This window comes from Pseudophryne corroboree, chromosome 4 (genome assembly GCF_028390025.1).
Source record: "Pseudophryne corroboree isolate aPseCor3 chromosome 4, aPseCor3.hap2, whole genome shotgun sequence".
NCBI classification, from domain to species: domain Eukaryota; kingdom Metazoa; phylum Chordata; class Amphibia; order Anura; family Myobatrachidae; genus Pseudophryne; species Pseudophryne corroboree.
The window spans coordinates 572,883,324-572,905,952 of NC_086447.1; the positions used below are offsets into that span (position 1 = coordinate 572,883,324).

The following is a 22,629-nucleotide window of genomic DNA, read 5'->3' on the forward strand; positions in this document are numbered from 1 at the left end:
ACCCACACACTACATCGCCACTACCCTGCATCCCCCACCCCGCACACACGACACTACCACTGCTACCCTGCACCCCACACACTACATCCCCGCTACCCTGCATCCCCCACCCCGCACACACGAGACTACCACTGCTACCCTATACCCCACACACTACATCGCCGCTACCCTGCATCCCCCACCCTGCACACATGACACTACCACTGCTACTCTGCACCCCACACACTACAACACTGCTACCCTGCATCCCCCACCCCGCACACACGACACTACCACTGCTACCCTACATCCCACACACTACATCGCCGCTACCCTGCATCCCCCACCCTGCACACACGACACTACCACTGCTACCCTACACCCCACACACTACATCGCCGCTACCCTGCATCCCCCACCCCGCACACACGACACTACCACTGCTACCCTGCAACCCACACACTACATCGCCGCTACCCGGCACAAAAATTTGTACCCCCTCCCCCGCACACACTAATAGGACATTCCTCCCCCCAGCACACATTAATAAGACACCCCTCCCCCCCAGCACATATTAATAGGACACCCCTCCCCCCTAGCACATATTAATAGGACACCCCTCCCCACCAGCACAAACTAATAGGACACCCCTCCACCCCAGGACATATTAATAGGACACCCCTCCCCCCCAGCACACACTAATAGGACACCCCTCCCCCAGAACATATTAATAGGACCTCTCCCCCCCAGAACACATTAATAGGACACCCCTTCCCCTCAGCACACACTAATAGGACACCCCTCCCCCCAGCACATATTAATAGGACCCCCCTCCCCCACAGCACACACTAATAGGACACCCCCTCCCCCCAGCACACATTAATAGGACACCCTTCCCCCCCCCCAGCACACACTAATAGGACCCCCTCCCACCAGCACACACTAATAAGACCCCCTCCCCCCGCACACACTAATAGGACCCCCCTCCCCCTAGCACACACTAATAGGACCCCCCTCCCCCCAGCACACATTAATAGGACCCCCCTCCCCAGCACACATTAATAGGACAGTTTCTCCCCCCACCCCCACCCTCTTTTGTTTATCTGCAGCAGCGCAGACTAACCTGAGCCTCCGATCCTCGTGTGGCTGGCTGGCAGTGCTGCTCCTTGTCTCAGGGCTGCTCTGACGGACAGGGAGTGGAGAGAGGGAAGCGGTGCTGAAGACCGCTGTGCTGTGTTTGAAGTCACAAAGGGGAGGGAAGAGAGGTGGGCGATACTGCTGCTGCTGCCTGTCTTCTTACATGACTAGTGCAGCGGGGATGAGTACTTAGGATGGGAAGGGCCCTGGCACAAGGAGGAGATTAAGAGCCGCCTCTGTTGTTCGTGCTGCGGCCCGGCGCCACAGCCCTTTACAGTGTGACAGGCGCTGAGCATCAGCAGGTTGCAGAGCAGGGAGGGAGAGCGGTGCCCCTCTCAAGCCCAGCACCTCCCTGCTTTGCAGACCTTGCTGAGCGGGTAGCGTCAGGCCTGCTTGTGCTGCCGGCGCTGCTGCAAGGCGCCCTCTGAAGTTTCTGGCGCCCGGAGTGTGTGCTCCACCGGAACCGCCCTCCCTACGCCCCTGGATAGGAGGTGCGTTTATTGATCAACCCTGGTCTATTTGTATGCACAATTTGAATTAGGTTGTTACAGAGAGTTAAGGTACACAAATTGTTTGGGTACTCACCAGATGGGCCCTTGGTTGGAGGTCGGTCAGTGTCCTCTATGCGGACTGCTTGGAGGACTTTGGCAAGAATTATCTGCTTCAACTCTTCCGTGTATGCCGTAAAGTGGATGGATATGGGGTGCCCACCTCCTGTCCTGTGAGCCTGCTTCATCTCATTTGCCATTTTACTTTTAAGGATGCGCTTCACATCATTGAACCTTTTCTTGACATTAGACACATCCCACTGGCAGGAACTCACACCTTTAACAGCATATATAATAGTCTGCCACATCTGCTTCTTCTGGGTCAAGGTAGCGCGGTGTGCCAGGTCTCCTAGGAGGAGATAGAAAACTGGTGCATTAGTGCACAATTTTCCTCATAGGTGAAGCGTACATTTCTGCCTGTGCATATATTTTTCCTGGTAATGGGCTACCAGCTGTCACTCTTGTATGTACTCCCACCGAATGTGATGGTCTACAATTGAAGGTAGACAATACAGCATTTCAGAGATGGTAGAGGTGACCAAACTTGTGTTCATATACTCCTCCCCAACACTGGTTTCCATGCAAAGTTCCTAAAGAAAAATTGGAAAAGTGCTCCCAATAGTGTAAGACCGTTTTAATAAAAAATAACATGTATACATAAAACAATTGGGTAAATTGGACTCTCACCAGCATAGATGGAATATAACCAGGTGTCCCCAGATGGTGTTGCTGTCAGCCAAGTGGAGGTCCAAAAGTCCCCAAAAGTCTCTCCATCAATGCGTTTCAACTCCAGAATGGTGTCTTTTTCAAGGAATTGATAGATCCACCTTCCTATTTACTGTGCAGTACCTTATCCAAGTGGTATTTAACTTTTCTTCTGCTTTGAATTACAATACCTTAATGCCCTGAGGTTTGGGGCTATGCAGAGCTGTAAGTATCTCTGTTATCATCACACTTATACATTTCTCTATAATTAGAAAAACCTGAATGAGCCTATGAATCTTCCAGCAGAAAAGGAGGCAGAAGAGTAGTCATTGCATGGTCAGAACAAGAAATCACTGACCCCCTGGCCCAGTCCACAAACTCATCGCAGTCAATGTAGGGGAGGGGGATTTGGAAGCTTAAAGTGTAATATGACACTGGAGGTACTGGCAAACAGGGCTGTCTTAACAACAGTGTAGGCCCCTGGGCACAGCAATGCATTGGGCCCCCTACCCATCCTCCAGCGGTAGGGGTGGGGGGTGATATCAGCATCAGCTTTAATGTCCCGCAGGCGGTAGGGGGTGTTCTATCTTCCACTCAGCATGTAGGACCTGGAGCAGTCATTTCTGCTAATTGCTCCTTTACTGCACAGATGGGACTAAACTGTAGAAGGGGGCATTGGACTGGATGAAGGGGCCCCGGTACATGACTTCCAGGGTGGTAGGGGGTGTTTAATACGTAGGGGAGGGGTGGATAGTGGAGTGGGCTTAATAATTATCATTTTCTAGTGGGAGGGCAGCTTGCTTGCAGATATCTCAAGTTCCTGAAAATATATTTCTTAGCTTTGAAATGGATACAAAAACTAGAGAGTCCCACCTTTCAGAGGTTTCTCGGGACTTGGGGGTCAGAGTTCAGGAGCCAGAGCAATTCACCAATGAAAATCTAAAACTGCATATTAGGCATGTGGAGCTGGAGCAGGGACCAGCAGCTTGAAGGCTGATATCTCTGGTTCTGGGCATAGTAGAAACAAGCAGTCAGTGTCCACTGAAAGGGAAGAGTCACAGCTTTTGGATTTTAGCCTCAGAAAAACTCTAAATCAGACAGAACCCGAGATATCTAGCTGGGAGGTGCAAAAAACAGGCTTGGATGGGGACCACTGCTTTCAAGTTGGATATCTCAGGTTCCACAGGGCCGATTTTCAAAAATCTGGTACCCCTGGAAAGAGGGGACCCTCAGCTATCAGACTAAGGCCCTTATACTCTTGGGGCCCTTGGGCAAGAGCCCATTGAGCCCATACGAAAAGACGGCCCTGCTGGCAAACATACCTGTAAGAAGTAGTTTAGGACCATAAGGGACCATATCACTCCTGCAACCCTTGTTGCTACATCCCATCCTCTGTTTTTTATATGCATACCTGACAGAAATATCAGATAATTTTGAGGGTGTGCACCATGCTGCTTGCATGGAAGCATTATCCAAGATTACAGAGCTGCATGCACCTTTACTGCCTTGAAATACTTTATTGCAATATAGTTGATTGTATATTGTTGTCAGTGGCGCCACAACCTTTTAGGCTGGGGGGTGGCAAGATTTCATTTAATTTTGGCACTACCTCAATGGCAGCAGGACTTACCCACCACACTACCTACCTGATGACAGAGATCGATCAATCTATCTATCTATCTATCTATCTATCTATCTACAGATGAAGCCGAACTCATCTGAGGCGGCTCCATCGCAGGCGTGCACTCCCGAGTGCACAGAGACGCTCCCATTGTGAGCGTCTCCGTCTGGGCATGTGACGGAGACGCTATCTCTTTCTAGTGAGTGGGGCACGTCTCTATCATGGGCGCGTGTGCCCGGCCGGATGAAGACACTGTTGGCGTTAGGCACGCCCGGGTGGGCGCGACTAGGCACAGACAGAGCCATGACTAGCGTGGCTCCATCTGTATCTCAGTGGTTCCCAAACTCGGTCCTCAAGTACACCCCAACAGTTCATGTTTTCCACCTCTCCTCACAGGATTGCAAGTGAAATAATTTAAAATGTGTCAGTGAGTAATGAATACACCTGTTCAACTGCTAGATGACCTGGAAAACATGAACTGTTGGGGGGCACTTGAGGAACGAGTTTGAGAACCACTGATCTATCTCTATATACATACACACACATTTATGTAAAGTGTTAACACCCCCGGGGTTCGCAGGGTATGTGTAAGTGGTTGAAAGAGGTATAACAGGTGGTGGAGGCTGAAAAGTACACTTGTCTGTAGCTGGCTGTCAGTTGCAAACAGTACTCACTTAGACCCAGGGAACGGAATTTCAAGCTGGCTATTCCTGCTGTAATGGCTCCTCACTCTCTTCCCAGCACTTTCCGCTTCTCCCAGCAGCCACTCACCAAACCACTTTCTCTCCTGAGGCCACATGACCTAACCCAGAGCTGCAGTTTACTCCTCCTGCCCCAGCACTTCTCCTGCTGCTGCAGAGCTCTAGCAAAAGTTCCTTAAATGGGCACACACAGGAGTGCCACACTCCTACCAGCTAAAAACATGCATGTCCTCAAGCATCTTGAGGCTTTCCCTAACTAGGCCTAAACACACAGACCTTGGCATTTTTAACTCACCCTGACTTACATCTGACAGCTATTTTCAAAATTCACAAATCTAACTTTGCAAAACATAACAAGTTTGTAACACTTTTTAAAAACACAGTGTACTCTTGTCTTATAACTTTTTTAAAGGTGCTGTTTCTTCTTCTGCCTTCTCAACGATATTTTCAACGATAGTATTCATTTTGTAATGTGTTTGAATCTTCAAACAGGGGGGTCATTTACATTTTCTTCTGCCACCATTGGTTCTACAGTTACTGATAACTCTTGGATTGGTTCAGGTTGAGGTACATGGACTGGTTCTATTGGTTCAGGTATTCTCACTGGTGTGCACAAAAGGTCCATGGGTCGAGAGAAATCACTTTCTTCTGCTGCAGGTTTAATTGTAGAATCTTCACTTCTAGACTCAACATTCTCATTGGACCAGGGCCATCTCTTGCACTCACTATCACTATGACTTCTTCATCCTCACATGATTCTTCTGAAGTTTCACAATTTGCACTTTAGGGTCCACTTCTGGTCTTTCCACTAATATCAAATCCTGGGTTGGACTTTTGGGTGCTACGCCTCCAATCAGTGATTTCTCTTTTTCCACCCTCCCCACTGGAATCTTGGCCATTTTGGTGTTCTTGTTGTAATTGGATGGTATGTTGCTCATTTCTCACTTCTTGTTCATCTACTGCCTTAACAGCTCGTAAGGCCTCTTGCAATCCCAATGCATAGTCTCTTAAAGTTCCTCCTGTTAGCTGTTTTCTCAGACAGAACTTGATCTTCAATTCAGGGATGGTGTGAAGCTCAAATATCTTTGCTAGACTTTGCAAAACTTGTTCTGCAGTTTTCTTGTCCTCTTGGGGCAATGATGCTACTTCTCTCAGAGCCGAACCCTTGAGTTGCATGGGTTAGGATTTCTACTTGTTGAGCATCTGTCAAGGCATACAAATGAAACATGGATCTTCTCTCTAAGGGCCTAATTCAGACCTGATCGCTAGGCTGCATTTTTGTACAGCGGGCGATCAGGTCTAAACTGCCCTAGCATATGCACCGCAATGCACAGGCGCGTCACACGGGTACAAAGCGGATCGCCACTCAGCGATGGGTTTGTGCAAAGAATCCATTCACACTGGCGTTCACAAGGAGATTTACAGGAAGAAGCCGTTTGTGGGTGTCAACTGACAGTTTTCTAAGAGTGGTTGGAAAAATGCAGGCATGTCCATGCGTATGCAGGGAGTGTTCCTGTCGTCAATTCTGGTCCCGGACAGGCTGAAGTGTTTGCAGTGGCTGAGTAAGTCCTGTTTGCACAGCTCTGCTACACACGCGTTCGCACACTTGCAAAGTGAAAATACACTCCCCTATGGGGCGGTGACTATGCGAAAGTAGAACTGCAAAAAAAACCTAGCGAGCGAACAGGTCTGAATTAGGCCCTACATTTTATAAATGTATCATATTTCTTTTTTCGAGGCTCTCCTGAATATGTAGGTAGCCAGGGGGTGCCAAAGTAATATTGTAACATTAAGTTGTTCAATTGGGCTTGTTAAGGAACTTTTGACAAGGCTTTGGCCACTCCTGGCTGTAGAGAGTTTGGGGCGTTATCAACTCACTGTTGCAAAGGTTTTGGGGCAATATCCCCACCTGGTTGTGGTGGATTTGGGACTACTGTCACTTGGTCCTGGTGTTGCGAAATGATCACTCTGGTAGAGGCTAAAAAGTACACTTGTCTGTGGCTAGCTGGCAGTTGCAAACAGTACTCCCTTAGACCCAGGGAACGGAATTTCAAGCGGCTATTCTTTCTGTAATGGCTCCTTACTCTCTCTCTAAAAATGGCCGCAGTGTTCACCCCTGTAACTAGATCTGACAGTGTCCGGTCCTCAAGTTACGGCGTATCACCGCCCGCTCACCGGCACTCCACTGCTCTCTTTAACAGAGCTGCTCTTACCGTCCAGAGTCTCTGTCCAGTTTACAGCTCCCACTCTGCTCTAAATTCCTCCATCTACCAGCACACACCACGCTCTCCATCTTCTTCTTCCCAGCACTCTCCGTTTCTCCCAGCAGCCACTCCCCAATCCGTTTTCTCTCCTGATGCCACATAACTGGACACAGTGCTGCAGTTAATTCCTTCTGCTCCAGCATTTCTCCTGCTGCTGTGGAGCTCTAGCAAAGGTTTCTTAGAGGGGCACACACACACAGTTCCAGGGTGCCACAACAGCAGCACAGAGGACACTATGGGGAATGCAGATAATAGTGTATTAAATGAAAAACACAACATTAAGAGGCCCATTTCCTGTTTATTGAAGTTTGGACTCAATAAATAGAATTTGTTATTGCCGCTATTTGGGCAATAAGAAATTAATTTTCATCCACATGTATTCAATATCACATCCAGGGATAGGTGCTCCGATAGGAGCCCATACCAGCATTGTGTAAACTAAAGTGATCACATCAGGGATCACTTTCATTTATGTTGCGGACCTACTGCACATGCACCAGTGGCTGCTACCAGGGAGGGATCTTGACAATCCCCACTCCGGGGAAATTTTGCGATGGGAAACAGGGAAACAAAACAGAAGTACTTTTAGGGGATACTTACATTTTAAGGGTATCCTGATTTTTTGGTTGATTTCCCACAAAATGTTTTTAATAAATATGCCCCAAAAACATAACTGTAACATGCGAGTGACTTTATATAGAAGAACAGGCAGGAACCAATCATAGCTCACCCCTGACTGAGGCTGTGCATGGAAGGTAATGAGACTCTACAGGGTACATTTTCAGCTGAACTCGGTTGTAAATGGGGGGAGGTCAGGGTGTGTTACGAGGGAAGTGGGTGGGAGGACAAAGGTGAACTGAGGGGGAAGAGGTGAGGAACATATGAAGTGGGAAGTGAGAAGGGCACAGGGATGGTCCCAGAGGACCAGCCCACAGTGAATAGCAACACACTGTAGGGTTTGGAGCTGGGTGCAGGTTGGAATAAGGCTCTGGAGGCAGAGGGAGAAGGGCTGTGTGAGGGTTGGAGGTGTACCAGCCAGAAAGGGTATTATCTCTGTCCTGACACTGCCCATTATAACTGTAGATAGCAGGCACACTGCGCCCCATGACCCAGTACTTTGACTAGAGCCTCTCAAATATTTGAGGGGGGGTGAGCCAACTCCTCTCCCCCCACCTGTTCCAGTGCTTATGATTGTAGTGATAGATTCTATTATACTGTGCCATGAAATATAGCACATTACAGTGCTGTTCTGATGTAGGAAAGTTATATGGAAATGCAGCTCTACAAATGCAACAAATTGTTTCTGAAGCAGGATAGCAGCTTTCAACTAAGCATTAAGCAACTATTATAAGGAATTATATCTTCCCTCTTAAGGTTCATTTTTATACTGTAGGTTTGTCTTGGGAGCAGTTGTATAGTACTTATGAGTTCTATTTACAATGTAACCGCAGGAAGTGGAATATTTCCTTGACTCTCTTTATCACGGTACGTGTGTAACCAGAAAGATTACTGTTTGCTTGTCATCCAAATATTCTCACCAATGAATGTCTAATAAGTAGGTGTTGTATCAAAAGAATGTACATGGCTAGCGCTGCTACCAGAGGAAGCCTGTCATATTGAAAGAGGTGTTATTGTTGAGGCACATTAAGCTTCAGTGACTAAGCTCAATTTGCTAATGTTTTAGGAGTAATGTTATCTAATGTGATGTCAGGAAACCAGTGGGAAAAACATGAAAGAGTAACAGTGGGTGAAAATGCATGGTACAGGATTGCTTTCATTCCAAATGCAAGGCAAAACTGGCAAGCACCTGCAGATCAAATGTCTTCCAATTTCCAATTTGTGGTACAGTCAATTGTATTAAAAATGGTTCAGTGATAACTAGACAGAGCATGATATTATAGTCACATTGTACTGCATAAACCGCTGGTTAGTGATTTCAGTGGAGCAAGAGTACTGGAAATGGAATACTGAGCAGTGTGAGAAAGGTGGTATAGTCAGATTATTTATCTTTCACCTTGTTTCAAAAAGTGTGTGTGTAGTCTTGACCTAAAAAAAACTCTGAAACCCTTTATCCTTTTTCCTACAGTTAAGTGTTCTGGTCGTTCCACAATATTGTGGGTAATATATTTCTAGTACGTTACAAGTGCATAGAAAAAACAAGTATGATTCTGCAATGAGATTAAGAATGATATTAGTAAAAAAGCCAACATTCATCTAATATTGAGACTCACAGCCTCTATTTCATCCTTTGGTGGTGCACCCTGAAGACGGTAATAACTTACTGAGTATACCAGACAAAAGAGAAGAAAAATTACTTCTTTTTGAAACTTCTTTGGAAAATTCATCTAAATTGTTTGATGAAGAGATTAAAACATAACTTTAATTGAAATACAATAAAATGTAGTCTCCTATCATTGTCAGGCCTATCATAGGATCTTTAAGTGTCGCCTAAATAAAAACTGGTATGTGTTCACACATATGTAACACCCTCTAATAGGTAGGGTGTGGACCTGCAAGTATTCATACTCAGAATTTTGGTTTGGACTATGTCAGGTGCATTGAACTTCTTAACCTGTTATGGTGTGTGTTCAGTTATACGTTTTCAATACTCTGTAAATAAACATCTCATGTGTTGGCCTATATCTGAGTCAATTGTGTCTCTCACCGGACATGTGAATAATTAAAGAAGAAAACCAGAATTAGAGGTGAATCTGCTGTCAACGTTAGGCTGGAAAGAATTGATTAACCCAGACCTACAACACCAGGTATTCCCAGGTGGTCTCCTACAGGGTACTAGCCTGGCCCTACACTTCATAGCTTCCAAGATCAGATGAGATTGGGCAAATACAGTGTGGTGTGGTAGTAGATCATTGACATTGTTGGTGCCTACAGGATCATTGATGAGAGTTCACAGAATAAAAAGGTTGAGAATGTGTTAGAGCAGTGACCTCCAACCCGTAGCTCGCGAGCTACCGGTAACTCGCCGTAGTATTTTCGGTAGCTCACATAGCGCACGGGCTTGGCCAGTCACTGGCACTCCTCCTACCTTCATTTTTAATATAGTGCCGGCAGTCAGCCAATCAGAGCTCATGGACCGGCAGTGGCAGCACCTGATTGGTTGCCGGACTGTGAGTTTTGATTGGCTCACTTACCGGCACCATATTTTAAATGCCCGCCGCCGGAGACTCTGTCGCCCTCACCGCAGCCGTTCTCCGGACTTCACAGGAGAAGCACGCGCTACACTCTCCTCCCCTTCTGTCCCTCATACAGGAGGAGCAGCACCGATGGCAGTAGAAGAAGCCAGCAAGGGTTAGCACGGTGTGGGGCACTGTATCGGACACTGCGGGGGGGGGGGGGAAGTTTATCTGGCGCTGCGGGGGGGCATTTTAAATGGCACTGCGGGGGGGAATTGTATCTGGCACTGTTGGGAGCATTGTATCTGGCTGGGGGGCATTATTGGTGTTTCTGGCGCTGCCGGGGGCATTATTTGTGTATCTGGCACTGCTGGGAGGCATTATTTGAATATCTGGCACTACTGAGGGGCATTATTTGTGTATCTGGCACTGCTGGGAGGCATTATTTGAATATCTGGCACTGCTGTGGGGCACTATTTGTGTATCTTGCACTGCTGAGGGGCATCATTTGTGTATCTGGCACTACGCATGGGGTGCATTACTTGTAGTTGTGAGGCCACACCCACTTTTGTGAGGCCACACCCACTTTCGCAGGAATGCACACGCATTGGGGAGAGGGGGTAGCTCCTTCAGAGGTTTCATTTTCCAAAAGTAGCTCACACCCCAATTAAGGTCGGAGACCACTGTGTTAGAGAGTATGGTATCAAGAAAAGAAAAAGTGAGAGAGGGAACAAAAAGGTGGTTCTGCTTTTGGTGTTAGACAATGTTGAAACATGCCAGTTGTGTGAACTGCCGCATGTAAAAGGAAGAATTTAAATCACCAATGAGAGTCCACTAAATGATAGGAGACAGTTATTAGACCCTAGAGTGGGAATCAGAGTATTGTTTTAACAAGATTAAAGCCTTTTGGGCAATGAGTCAAATGTAATGCTCTATAACAAAAACCATCAATTAAGGAAAAGCAGATGTCAATGAGTATGTCAATGAATATTGCTATGAGGATAAGCTACCTGTATTAGTTAGGTGTACCTCATATACATATAATGTATAACTGCCAAAGTAACATAGTGTTTTATACCTTCTATTGAGAAATGTGTGGTGTCCAGAGGGGCTCCCCCATTACCAAGGTGTTATAACCCATGTACTTTAAGTTAATTTAAACAAATAGCCATGGATATACAGAAAAGATAAGAGATTTGCGCAAGGGTAATGGTGGTGCTAGGTTAAAAATAAACCCATATAGTCTATGGACATTCAATAAGCATGCTCTACCAAGTGAGCTAATTACCCATGTCATAAAGCAAAGTCCCCTGATGCGCTGGTGATTAGTGCAGGTTGCCGGTTGGAAGACGATCCCAGGCTTGATCACTTCCTGTCCATCCCAAATCCCAGTGGCGCCTTAAATGCATAATGTTTTAATCTCTTCATCAAACAATTTAGATTAATTTTCCAAAGACTGTGCCAAAAAGAAGTCTTCTTTCTTCTCTTTTGTATTGTACAAGTGCAGTCATTCCCTCAGAAGGCAATGCTTAATCACTATTTAATGGTACGGAGAGATCGCACATTCTATTATAAAACAGACAGCATTTTCTACCACCATCAACCCGCAATCAGCTGAATGATTTTCTTGTGGAAATATAGTGCTGCATGCCTCCCACACATTCTATACTGTACTTTATAGGACAATGCCATGGTACAAACATGCTATAATGGGTGCATGTGGTGACCCATTGCTGTTTATATTGGCATTTCCTTTTTTTCTCATTACATAAAAAAGGTCCAAATGGAGTAATAACAGACAGACATAGAGGTAGGAAGGTCCTGTTTGCTAAGTTACTACCTATAAGGAAATAGGCATTGACACACAAGGGTTGGTGTTATTCACTGCATAATGGTCCACCAGATTGCAAGGGTTCTTGGTGGACTATATGATATGGTCAAATAGCATTGTTGGCCTGCGGTAGGAGCATGGAAAAGTGGAGAAAGAGAAAATGTGAGGATATGAGTCGACTGTACACTGGGGATGCAATTGGATAGGAAAGTTTACGAAGGTTACGCGCACAGTTTCAGAATTTGAAACGTTGTCTAAAGAGGTGAGTTTTCAGGGAACGCTTGAAGGGTTGTAGACTAGAGGAGAGTCTTACTGTGGGGTGGAGTGCATTCCACAGAGTGAGTGCACCCTGAGAAAGTCCTGCATTCGTAAATGTGAGTGAATAATGAGTGTGGATCAGACACGTAGATCTTGTTAAGATAAAGAGGTCAGGTTGGGAGATATTTTGAAATAAGCAAAGAGATGTACATTACTGTTGTTTGGTTAATGGCCTTGTGTGTGATTAAAAGCATTTTTTATTGAATACAGTAGAATACAGGTAACCAATGGAGGGACTGACAGAGCGGATCTGCAGGCAATGAACGTCTAGCGAGAAAAATTAGCCTTGCAAATGGATTGAGAATGAATTGTAGTGGTGAGAGTCTCTTTTTGGTAAGACCAGTAAGAATACTATTACAAATAATAAATGCAGGAGATAATGAGAGCATGGATTAGAGTTTTTTGCTGTGTCTTGGGTAAGATATGGTCATATTTTGGATATGCTTTTTAGATACATGTAACATGATTTTGAGAAAAATTGAGTTCAGAGTCAAGGATGACGCCTAGGCAGCGAGCTTGTGCGGTAGGTATTTTTGTCTAGTTCTCAACAGTGATAGAGATAGCAGGTTGGTAACTACTATTGGTCAGTGGAAATATAATTAATTCTGGTTTAAAGATATTAAGTTTGAGGTGGTTAGATGACATCCAAGATGAAATGGCAGAAAGGTATTCAGTGGTATGGACCAATACAGATGGTGACAAATCTGGGGAGGATAGGTAAATTTGGGTATCATCTGTGTACAGATGATACTGAAATCCAAAAGAGCTGATTAGTTTGCCAAGAGATGTAGTATAGATTGGGAAAAGCAAAGGACCTAACACTGAGCCTTGTGGTACTCCAACTAATAGAGGTAGCGAAGAGGAGGTGGATTCAGAGAAGCAGACACTGATAGAGCAATTAGATAGGTAGGATGAGAACCGAGAAAGGGCTGTGTTCTGAAGACCTAGGAATTGTATTGCTTGTATGTATGAAAAGAAAGTGGTCAACAGTGTCAAAAGCAGTATAATGATCTAGAAGAATTAGAGGTGAGTAATGGCCTTTAGACTTAGCAGTGACCAGATCATTCACTACTTTAGTGCTGTGGAGTGTTGGAAACGAATGCCTGACTGAAGTGGGTCCAATACGTTGTGTGAGTTAAGGAAGTGTGTGAGGTGAGTGTAGGAAAGTCTCTCAAGTAGCTTGGAGGGACATGGGAACTGAGAGATGGGGCAGTAGTTTAAGAGACAGGGTCAGAATTTAGTTTTTTCAGAATGGGAGTTATCACTGCATGCTTGAACAATGAAGGAAATATACTATTTAAGAGAGAGAAATTACAGATTTTAGTTAAGGTTGGGATTAGCACAAGAGACAAAACTTTACATCTTTGTGAGGGTATAAGAGGAGAGGTAGTTAAGTAGGAGGATGAGAAGAGTATGGATACTTCATCTTCACTTGTGGGATCAAATGAAGAAAAGGTGCCAGAGTTTTAGGCGGGAAATTGAGGAGGTCACTGGCTGAGGAAGAACATATAATTTCATCTTGGATCTTATCAATCTTTTCCTAGAAGTAGGAAGCAAGAACTTGCGCATTAATAGTGACTGGGGGGTTTGCTGAGGGAGGGTAGTGAAGGGTGATTTAAATGTATTAAAAAGTCACTTGGGGCTAGAGGCTTGAGCAGAGATGAGAGTTTGGAAATATGTTTGTTTTGGAAATGTCAAGGACATTACCATAGGAGTTGAAAATAGTCTTATATCTGAGGAAGTCACTTGGAGTATGAAATTTACGCCACTGGTGTTCAACTTTATGTGAGAGTGCTACGGTTGACATCAAGGCCTACATGGAGTGTGATAGGTAGCTGGAACCACTTCATCAAGGGCTATTTCTAGAGTCTAGTTCAGGTGTGATTAAGTCATCTCAGGAGAAGTGAATGCAGTAGCAGGTGATAGCAGTTGTTGCAGAGAGGTGGACAGTTCTTGAAAATTCGTTGTGTTAATATTTCTGCAGGTTTGAGGAGGATTGGAGGACTTCAGTGGCAATGAGTTTGAAGTGATAGAGAGAGAATGCAGGTAATAAGGTTGTGATCCAAGAGAGGGAAAGGAGTGTTAGTGAATTCAGACACTGAGCATAGTCTGGTGTATACAAGATCAAGGCAGTGGCCCTCCTGATGACTGGAGGAGTCAATCCATTGGCAGGGGCCAAGAGAGGAGGTTAGAGAGAGTAGTTTGTAGGCATGAGCTACAGATTTAAGACAATCAATCGCGATATTCAAATCACCCATGATGAAGGTGAAGATCTCACAGGATAGGAAGTGAGGGAGCCAGGCAGAAAAATCTTCCAGAAATTGATTTGGTTGCCCAGGTGGCTGATAGATAGCTGCAACACAAAGAGAGAAAGGAGTGTAAATCCTTATAGAATAAACATTCAAATTATGTGAATGTGAGTAATGGAACCTGCAATAGAACTGTGTATGTTAAGGATTGGGATAGGGATATTCCAAACCCACCTCCTTTATTGTTGCCAGACCTGAAGGTGTGTGTGAAGTGCAGACCACCGTGTGATAGTGCTGCAGAGGAGGCCAAGTCTGATGAGCCATGACTCTGTTATAGACAGCAGATTGCAGTTATTAGATATGAAGAGGTCATGGATGGATGTTAATTTGTTAGAAACAGAGCGTGAATTCCATAAGGCACATTTAGTGATTTGGAGGGTGATGGGAGACATGTGATGTTTATGAGGTTTGCTAGATTTATATACTGTTGCGAATCAGGTGAATGTGAGTGGGGCAAGTATTTGGGGCCCAGACTTGGTAAAAATGTCACCAGGTAATAAAAGTATGAGAGAGAGATAAATATAGTTGTAGGAGGTTTGTTAATGTTTTTTTTTTTGTGGTGAGAGGATGTGGATTATCAATAGAGATGAGCGGGTTCGGTTTCTCTGAATCCGAACCCGCACGAACTTCATGTTTTTTTTCACGGGTCCGAGCGACTCGGATCTTCCCGCCTTGCTCGGTTAACCCGAGCGCGCCCGAACGTCATCATGACGCTGTCGGATTCTCGCGAGACTCGGATTCTATATAAGGAGCCGCGCGTCGCGGCCATTTTCACACGTGCATTGAGATTGATAGGGAGAGGACGTGGCTGGCGTCCTCTCCATTTAGATTAGAAGAGAGAGAGAGAGAGAGAGATTGACCTGATTTACTGGAGCTTAGGAGTACTGTAGAAGTGTAGAGAGTGCAGAGTTTACTAGTGACTGACCACAGTGACCACCAGACAGTGCAGTTTTATTTAATATATCCGTTCTCTGCCTGAAAAAAACGATACACACAGTGACTCAGTCACATACCATATCTGTGTGCACTGCTCAGCCCAGTGTGCTGCATCATCTATGTATATATTATATATCTGACTGTGCTCAGCTCACACAGCTTATAATTGTGGGGGAGACTGGGGAGCACTGCAGTGCCAGTTAATAGTTATAGGTTATAGCAGGAGCGAGGAGTACATATTATATTAAAATTAAACAGTGCACACTTTTGCTGCAGGAGTGCCACTGCCAGTGTGACTGACCAGTGACCTGACCACACTGACCACCAGTATAGTTAGTAGTATACTATATTGTGATTGCCTGAAAAAGTTAAACACTCGTCGTGTGACTTCACTTGTGTGGTGTTTTTTTTTTATTCTATAAAAAACTCATTCTGCTGACAGACAGTGTCCAGCAGGTCCGTCATTATATAATATATACCTGTCCGGCTGCAGTAGTGATATATATATATTTTTTATATCATTATTTATCATCCAGTCGCAGCAGACACAGTACGGTAGTTCACGGCTGTAGCTACCTCTGTGTCGGCACTCGGCAGTCCGTCCATAATTGTATACCACCTACCCGAGGTTTTTTTTTCTTTCTTCTTTATACATACATACTACTACATCTCTTTATCAACCAGTCTATATTAGCAGCAGACACAGTACGGTAGTTCACGGCTGTAGCTACCTCTGTGTCGGCACTCGGCAGTCCGTCCATAATTGTATACCACCTACCCGTGTTTTTTTTTTCTTTCTTCTTTATACATACATACTACTACATCTCTTTATCAACCAGTCTATATTAGCAGCAGACACAGTACGGTAGTTCACGGCTGTAGCTACCTCTGTGTCGGCACTCGGCAGTCCGTCCATAATTGTATACCACCTACCCGTGGTTTTTTTTTCTTTCTTCTTTATACATACATACTACTACATCTCTTTATCAACCAGTCTATATTAGCAGCAGACACAGTACAGTACGGTAGTTCACGGCTGTAGCTACCTCTGTGTCGGCACTCGGCAGTCCGTCCATAATTGTATACCACCTACCCGTGGTTTTTTTTTCTTTCTTCTTTATACATACATACTACTACATCTCTTTATCAACCAGTCTATATTAGCAGCAGACACAGTACAGTACGGTAGTTCACGGCTGTAGCTACCTCTGTGTCGGCACTCGGCAGTCCGTCCATAATTGTATACCACCTACCCGTGGTTTTTTTTTCTTTCTTCTTTATACATACATACTACTACATCTCTTTATCAACCAGTCTATATTAGCAGCAGACACAGTATAGTACGGTAGTTCACGGCTGTAGCTACCTCTGTGTCGGCACTCGGCAGTCCGTCCATAATTGTATACCACCTACCCGTGGTTTTTTTTTCTTTCTTCTTTATACATACATACTACTACATCTCTTTATCAACCAGTCTATATTAGCAGCAGACACAGTACAGTACGGTAGTTCACGGCTGTAGCTACCTCTGTGTCGGCACTCGGCAGTCCGTCCATAATTGTATACCACCTACCCGTGGTATTTTTTTCTTTCTTCTTTATACATACATACTACTACATCTCTTTATCAACCAGTCTATATTAGCAGCAGACACAGTACGGTAGTTCACAGCTGTAGCTACCTCTGTGTCGGCACTCGGCAGTCCGTCCATAATTGTATACCACCTACCCGTGGTTTTTTTTTCTTTCTTCTTTATACATACTGTGACAAGAACACTGGGATAGTGTTTGAGGGCAGGTATATTTGTCCCAGGTTCATGTCTTACATGTTTTAGAAAATGTTAACTTCTAGGAAAAATGCTTTTTGTTTTGTCTGAACCTTTTCAGTTTGCTGTAAAAGCTGGGTAAAGGCTCTGAGAGAGAGATAAGGCGAGTTCTAGACATTGGGCCCAGTTCGGGTCTTTGGCCTCACAGAGGGCTAATCAGGGTTTCAGCTGTGTAAGAGTGTTATAGTGCTCCTAACCTGATTAGTATGGGCAGACTGCCTGGGAAGGCTGCAGGATCTGTGTGTGAGAGACACGCTTTCTGATGCAAGTAAGCTATACAGTATGTACTGAAGAACTCTGTGTTTTGTTTAGTGACAGTTAGGAATATCTTATGTTTAGTTAGTGCCGGACAGGCAAGGTATTTTTATTTTGGGGTTTGTTTTATTTTCTGTTTCAATAAAACTGGCCGGGGTCAGTTGTACCAGAAACTGGACTTGTGTTGTTCCTCAGCTGCTGCGTGCGGCCATATTCCCCAGGAAAAGGCGCCTTGCACCCCTACAGTGTTACAACTTGGTGGAGAATGCGAGCAACCCCGTTCTGCGCATAAGTGAAAGCAGCAGCTTTGTGAGGCCTGCAGAAAACGGTGGTTTATGCAGATACAGCCCAGTGTGAAGTTACTGAGACTCACCCCTGAGGGTTTGATATATGTCCTGGGTGAAAGCAGCTACAAAGCCGCCTGAAAAATCTGTCGACATGGAGGATCTGCTTAAAGCCTTGCTGCAAGCTACAGCGGCTCAGCAGGAGGCCAACCGACAGCAGCAGGTGGCAATGGAAGAAAATAGGAGACAACAGCAGGTGGCAATGGAGGAAAATTGGAGACTACAGCAGGAGGCCAACAGACAGCAGCAGGTGGCAATGGAGGAAAATAAGAGACAACAGCAGGCAGTTGTTGATGAACTTTACAGGCAACAGCGTCAGGATAGAGAGGCCTTAGCAGAAGTGGTGCAGAGACTTGCAGCTCGGGATGGAGATGTGGCCGTCAGTGCTCCAACCAGCTCTAGTTCTATACGGGCCAGTCACTTCCTGCAGAAAATGACAGAGGCTGATGATGTGGAGGCCTATCTGACCACGTTTGAAAGGACTGCCGAGCGTGAGAACTGGCCGAAAGCACAGTGGGCCAGTCAGCTGGCACCTTTCCTGTCAGGTGAGCCCCAAAAAGCTTACTTTGATTTAAGCCCTGCTGAGGCTCGGGACTATGATAAACTAAAGACTGAGATCCTGACCCGCCTGGGAGTCACGCTGTCAGTACGAGCACAACGGGTGCACCGTTGGCTGTACGCCATGGAGAAGCCTCCGCGCTCCCAGATGCACGACCTTATTCAGCTAACAAAAAAATGGCTACAGCCAGAGACATTAACTGGTCCCCAGATGGTGGAAAGAGTCGTCATGGACCGCTACTTGAGATCTTTGCCCATGGTCCTGCGCAAGTGGGTGAGCCATGGAAACCCGGGTACTGCTGACCAATTAGTGGACATGGTAGAGAGGTATTTGGCAGCAGAGGAACTACTGATGACCACCCAGCAACCCATAGATCCTCGACAGCGCCCTTCAGTAAAGACTGGTAAGACTGTTCCGTGGGAAAACGTTGCTGGGCGGTTAAGAGAACGCAAGGCTGGAGAGACTGTAAACACTGGCCCTGGAGACAGGCCAATGGGGCTAGAACGGTCTATGCTGCCCAAACGGGTTGATAATCGTGTGGTTAAATGTTTTAGGTGTGGTATGCCAGGTCATGTTATTGCCAATTGCCCAGTCACGCAAGAACCCATGCATTGTGATGCTGCCTTTGAATGTCGCAGAATGTCTTTCTTTGCTAGGTTAGCCTGTACTGTGGTACCTTCACCTGAGCTGGAAAAACAAATGTGTGATGTGTTCTTAGAGGGTAACCGGGTAGAGGCCTTGCTAGATTCAGGAAGTTTAGTTACCCTCGTGAAAGCTGGGTTAGTGAACCCCTTAAAGGTCCAGCAAATACCTATTGGGGTAACTTGCATACATGGGGATACCCAACATTATGCCACTGCTGAGGTGAATATAGAAACTTGTTGTGGGTCAGCAATGGTTAAAGTGGGACTGGTCCCTACCTTGGTGCATGAGGCCATAATAGGGAGGGATTTTCCTCATTTTTGGAAACTGTGGGAATCACGGTTATCAACAGATGTGAGAAGTAAAAAGCCAGTTGATAATACCGGTGATTTTATGGATGTACGTGGGTCTTCGGAACTTTCTGGCCCTTTGCCTTTTGCTAGTTTGGCTGGGGAAGTGACAGATGGGGAGTCAAGTGAGGACCCTCTTGCCGGGAACAGAGACATAGTAGTTAGAACTGAAAGCGTGCCTGACCTGGAGGTAAAGAAGGATCTGTTTGCGTCTGAACAGTTAAAGGATCCTACCTTAATAAAGGCTAGAGAGAATGTTAAGATTGTTAATGGGGAACCTGTGGTACCAGGTGACAGGGTTACGTATCCCCACATGGCCATCTGTAATGAGCTCTTGTACCACATTGTCAAAAGGGGTGAGGATGTGGTGGAACAGCTGGTAGTTCCCCAGCCTTATCGGAGAACGGTACTAGATTTAGCTCATAGTCACGTTACCGCAGGACATTTAGGGGCAGAAAAAACCACTGAAAGAGTTTTACAAAGGTTCTTTTGGCCAGGGGTTTATAAAGAAGTGTCTGAATATTGTTCTTCCTGTCCTGAATGCCAGTATCATGCCCCTAGACCCCATTTCAGGAGCCCACTAGTTCCCATGCCTATTATAGAGGTCCCGTTTGACAGAATAGCCATGGATCTCGTGGGGCCCTTGTTAAAGTCTGCTCGGGGCCATCAGTATATCCTGGTAATTATGGACTATGCCACTCGATATCCTGAGGCTGTCCCTTTACGCACTATCACAACCAAGGCGATAGCTAGGGAGCTGGTGCAGGTATTTAGTAGAGTGGGAATACCAAAAGAAATTTTGACTGACCAAGGTACTCCATTTATGTCAAGGATCATGAAAGAGTTGTGCAAGTTATTTAAGGTCACTCACCTCAGGACGTCCATCTACCATCCCCAAACTGACGGGTTGGTGGAAAGGTTTAATAAAACATTAAAAAGTATGTTAAAAAAGGTTGTTGAGAGAGATGGGAAAAACTGGGATTGTTTGTTGCCCTACTTGTTAATGGCCATCAGAGAAGTTCCTCAGTCCTCTACGGGGTTTTCTCCATTTGATTTGTTGTATGGTAGACACCCCAGAGGGCTGTTGGATATTGCCAAAGAGACGTGGGAAGGACAGCCCACTCCTTATAGAAGCGTTATTGAGCATGTAACACAAATGCAGGATAGGATTGCAGCCGTGGTACCTGTTGTCAGAGAGCACATGGAACAGGCCCAAAGTGCTCAACAGAGGGTCTATAACCGGAGTGCCAAGATACGGGAATTTGCTCCTGGCGATAGAGTTCTTGTTTTGGTACCCACTGTGGAAAGCAAATTCCTAGCTAAATGGCAGGGTCCATTTGAGATTAGGGAAAAAGTGAATGAGGTTAATTACAAAGTATACCAGCCGGGAAAGAGAAAACCCGAACAGATCTACCATGTTAACTTAATCAAACCCTGGAAAGATAGGTTGTCTCTGTCAGCGGAGCCTTGCCCTTCGGTGTCTTCACCCCGGTTGCTTCCCGCAGTGAAGGTGTCAGAGACATTATCAGCTGATCAGAACAATCAGGTTAAAGAATTTCTCATCCAAAATAGGGAGGTATTTTCAGAGCTGCCTGGCCGAACGACCATAATAAAACATGACATTGTCACAGAACCAGGGGTCAGGGTTCATTTAAAGCCATATAGGATTCCTGAAGCTCAGCGAGAAGCTATTTCTAAGGAAGTTAAAACCATGTTAGAACTGGGAGTCATAGAGGAGTCTAACAGTGAGTGGTCCAGTCCCATAGTGCTCATCCCGAAGCCCGACGGTAGCATACGCTTCTGTAATGACTTTCGTAAGTTAAATGAGGTGTCCAAGTTTGACGCATACCCCATGCCCCGTGTGGATGAGCTTGTAGAAAGGCTGGGAACAGCCAGGTTTCTCACCACATTGGACCTGACCAAAGGTTACTGGCAAATACCTTTATGTGATAGCGCCAAAGAAAAAACAGCCTTTTCGGTTCCGGAGGGGCTGTACCAGTATAAGATGTTACCCTTTGGGTTGCATGGGGCTCCAGCAACCTTTCAACGGGCGATGGATAAAATTTTGAGGCCCCATAGAAAATATGCAGCTGCCTATTTGGATGATGTGGTAATTCACAGTACAGACTGGGGGTCCCATTTGGTTAAAGTACAAGCAGTACTGGACTCAATCAGAGAGGCAGGGTTAACTGCTAACCCAAAGAAGTGCTGCCTCGCAATGGAGGAGGTCAAATACTTGGGCTTCACCATAGGCAGAGGTCTGATTAGGCCCCAATTGAATAAAGTTGATGCTATTCAAAACTGGCCTCGTCCAGTGAATAAAAAACAGGTTAGGGCTTTTTTGGGAATTACTGGGTACTATAGACGGTTTATTCCTAATTTTGCGACCACAGCGGTGCCATTGTCAGACCTTACCAAAGGGAAGCAGTCAAATGTGGTGAAATGGAACCCTGATGCAGAAAAGGCGTTCCAAGCGTTAAAAGTGGCTTTGTGTTCACAACCGGTGTTGATAACACCAGATTTTTCAAAAGAATTTGTGGTACAGACAGATGCCTCAGAGGTAGGGATAGGTGCTGTGCTGTCCCAAACCAGAGATGGGGACGAACACCCTATCATTTATTTGAGTAGGAAACTCAATGAGCATGAAAAAAGGTATGCCATTGTGGAAAAGGAGGCTTTGGCCATTAAGTGGGCACTAGATACCTTGAGATATTACCTCTTGGGTAGACAATTCAGACTAGTGACAGACCATGCCCCTTTAAAATGGATGTATGTAAATAGAGGCAAGAATGCTCGTGTAACTAGATGGTTTCTAGCGTTGCAGGACTTTAAGTTTACTGTCGAACATAGACCGGGAACACAATTGGCCAACGCAGATGCATTGTCTCGCATCTTCTGTTTGGGGGCTACAAGTGTTCCGGCCCCTAGGTCGAAACAGGGGAGGGGGATATGTGACAAGAACACTGGGATAGTGTTTGAGGGCAGGTATATTTGTCCCAGGTTCTTGTCTTACATGTTTTAGAAAATGTTAACTTCTAGGAAAAATGCTTTTTGTTTTGTCTGAACCTTTTCAGTTTGCTGTAAAAGCTGGGTAAAGGCTCTGAGAGAGAGATAAGGCGAGTTCTAGACATTGGGCCCAGTTCGGGTCTTTGGCCTCACAGAGGGCTAATC

The 22,629-nt window shown here is 45.5% G+C and overlaps 1 long non-coding RNA gene and 1 pseudogene across 1 annotated transcript in view; both read right to left on the reverse strand.

Annotated features, from left to right (window-relative positions):
* The window catches only part of LOC134911619 (uncharacterized), a 49,216-nt gene that overhangs the window by 3,786 nt on the left and 22,801 nt on the right, over positions 1–22,629 (reverse strand). The window contains exon 2 of the long non-coding RNA XR_010176715.1: positions 1,702–2,013. This is a non-coding gene — a long non-coding RNA (uncharacterized LOC134911619). The remainder of the gene's footprint in view (positions 1–1,701; positions 2,014–22,629) is intronic.
* LOC134912105 (5S ribosomal RNA) lies at positions 9,706–9,823 on the reverse strand (annotated as a pseudogene).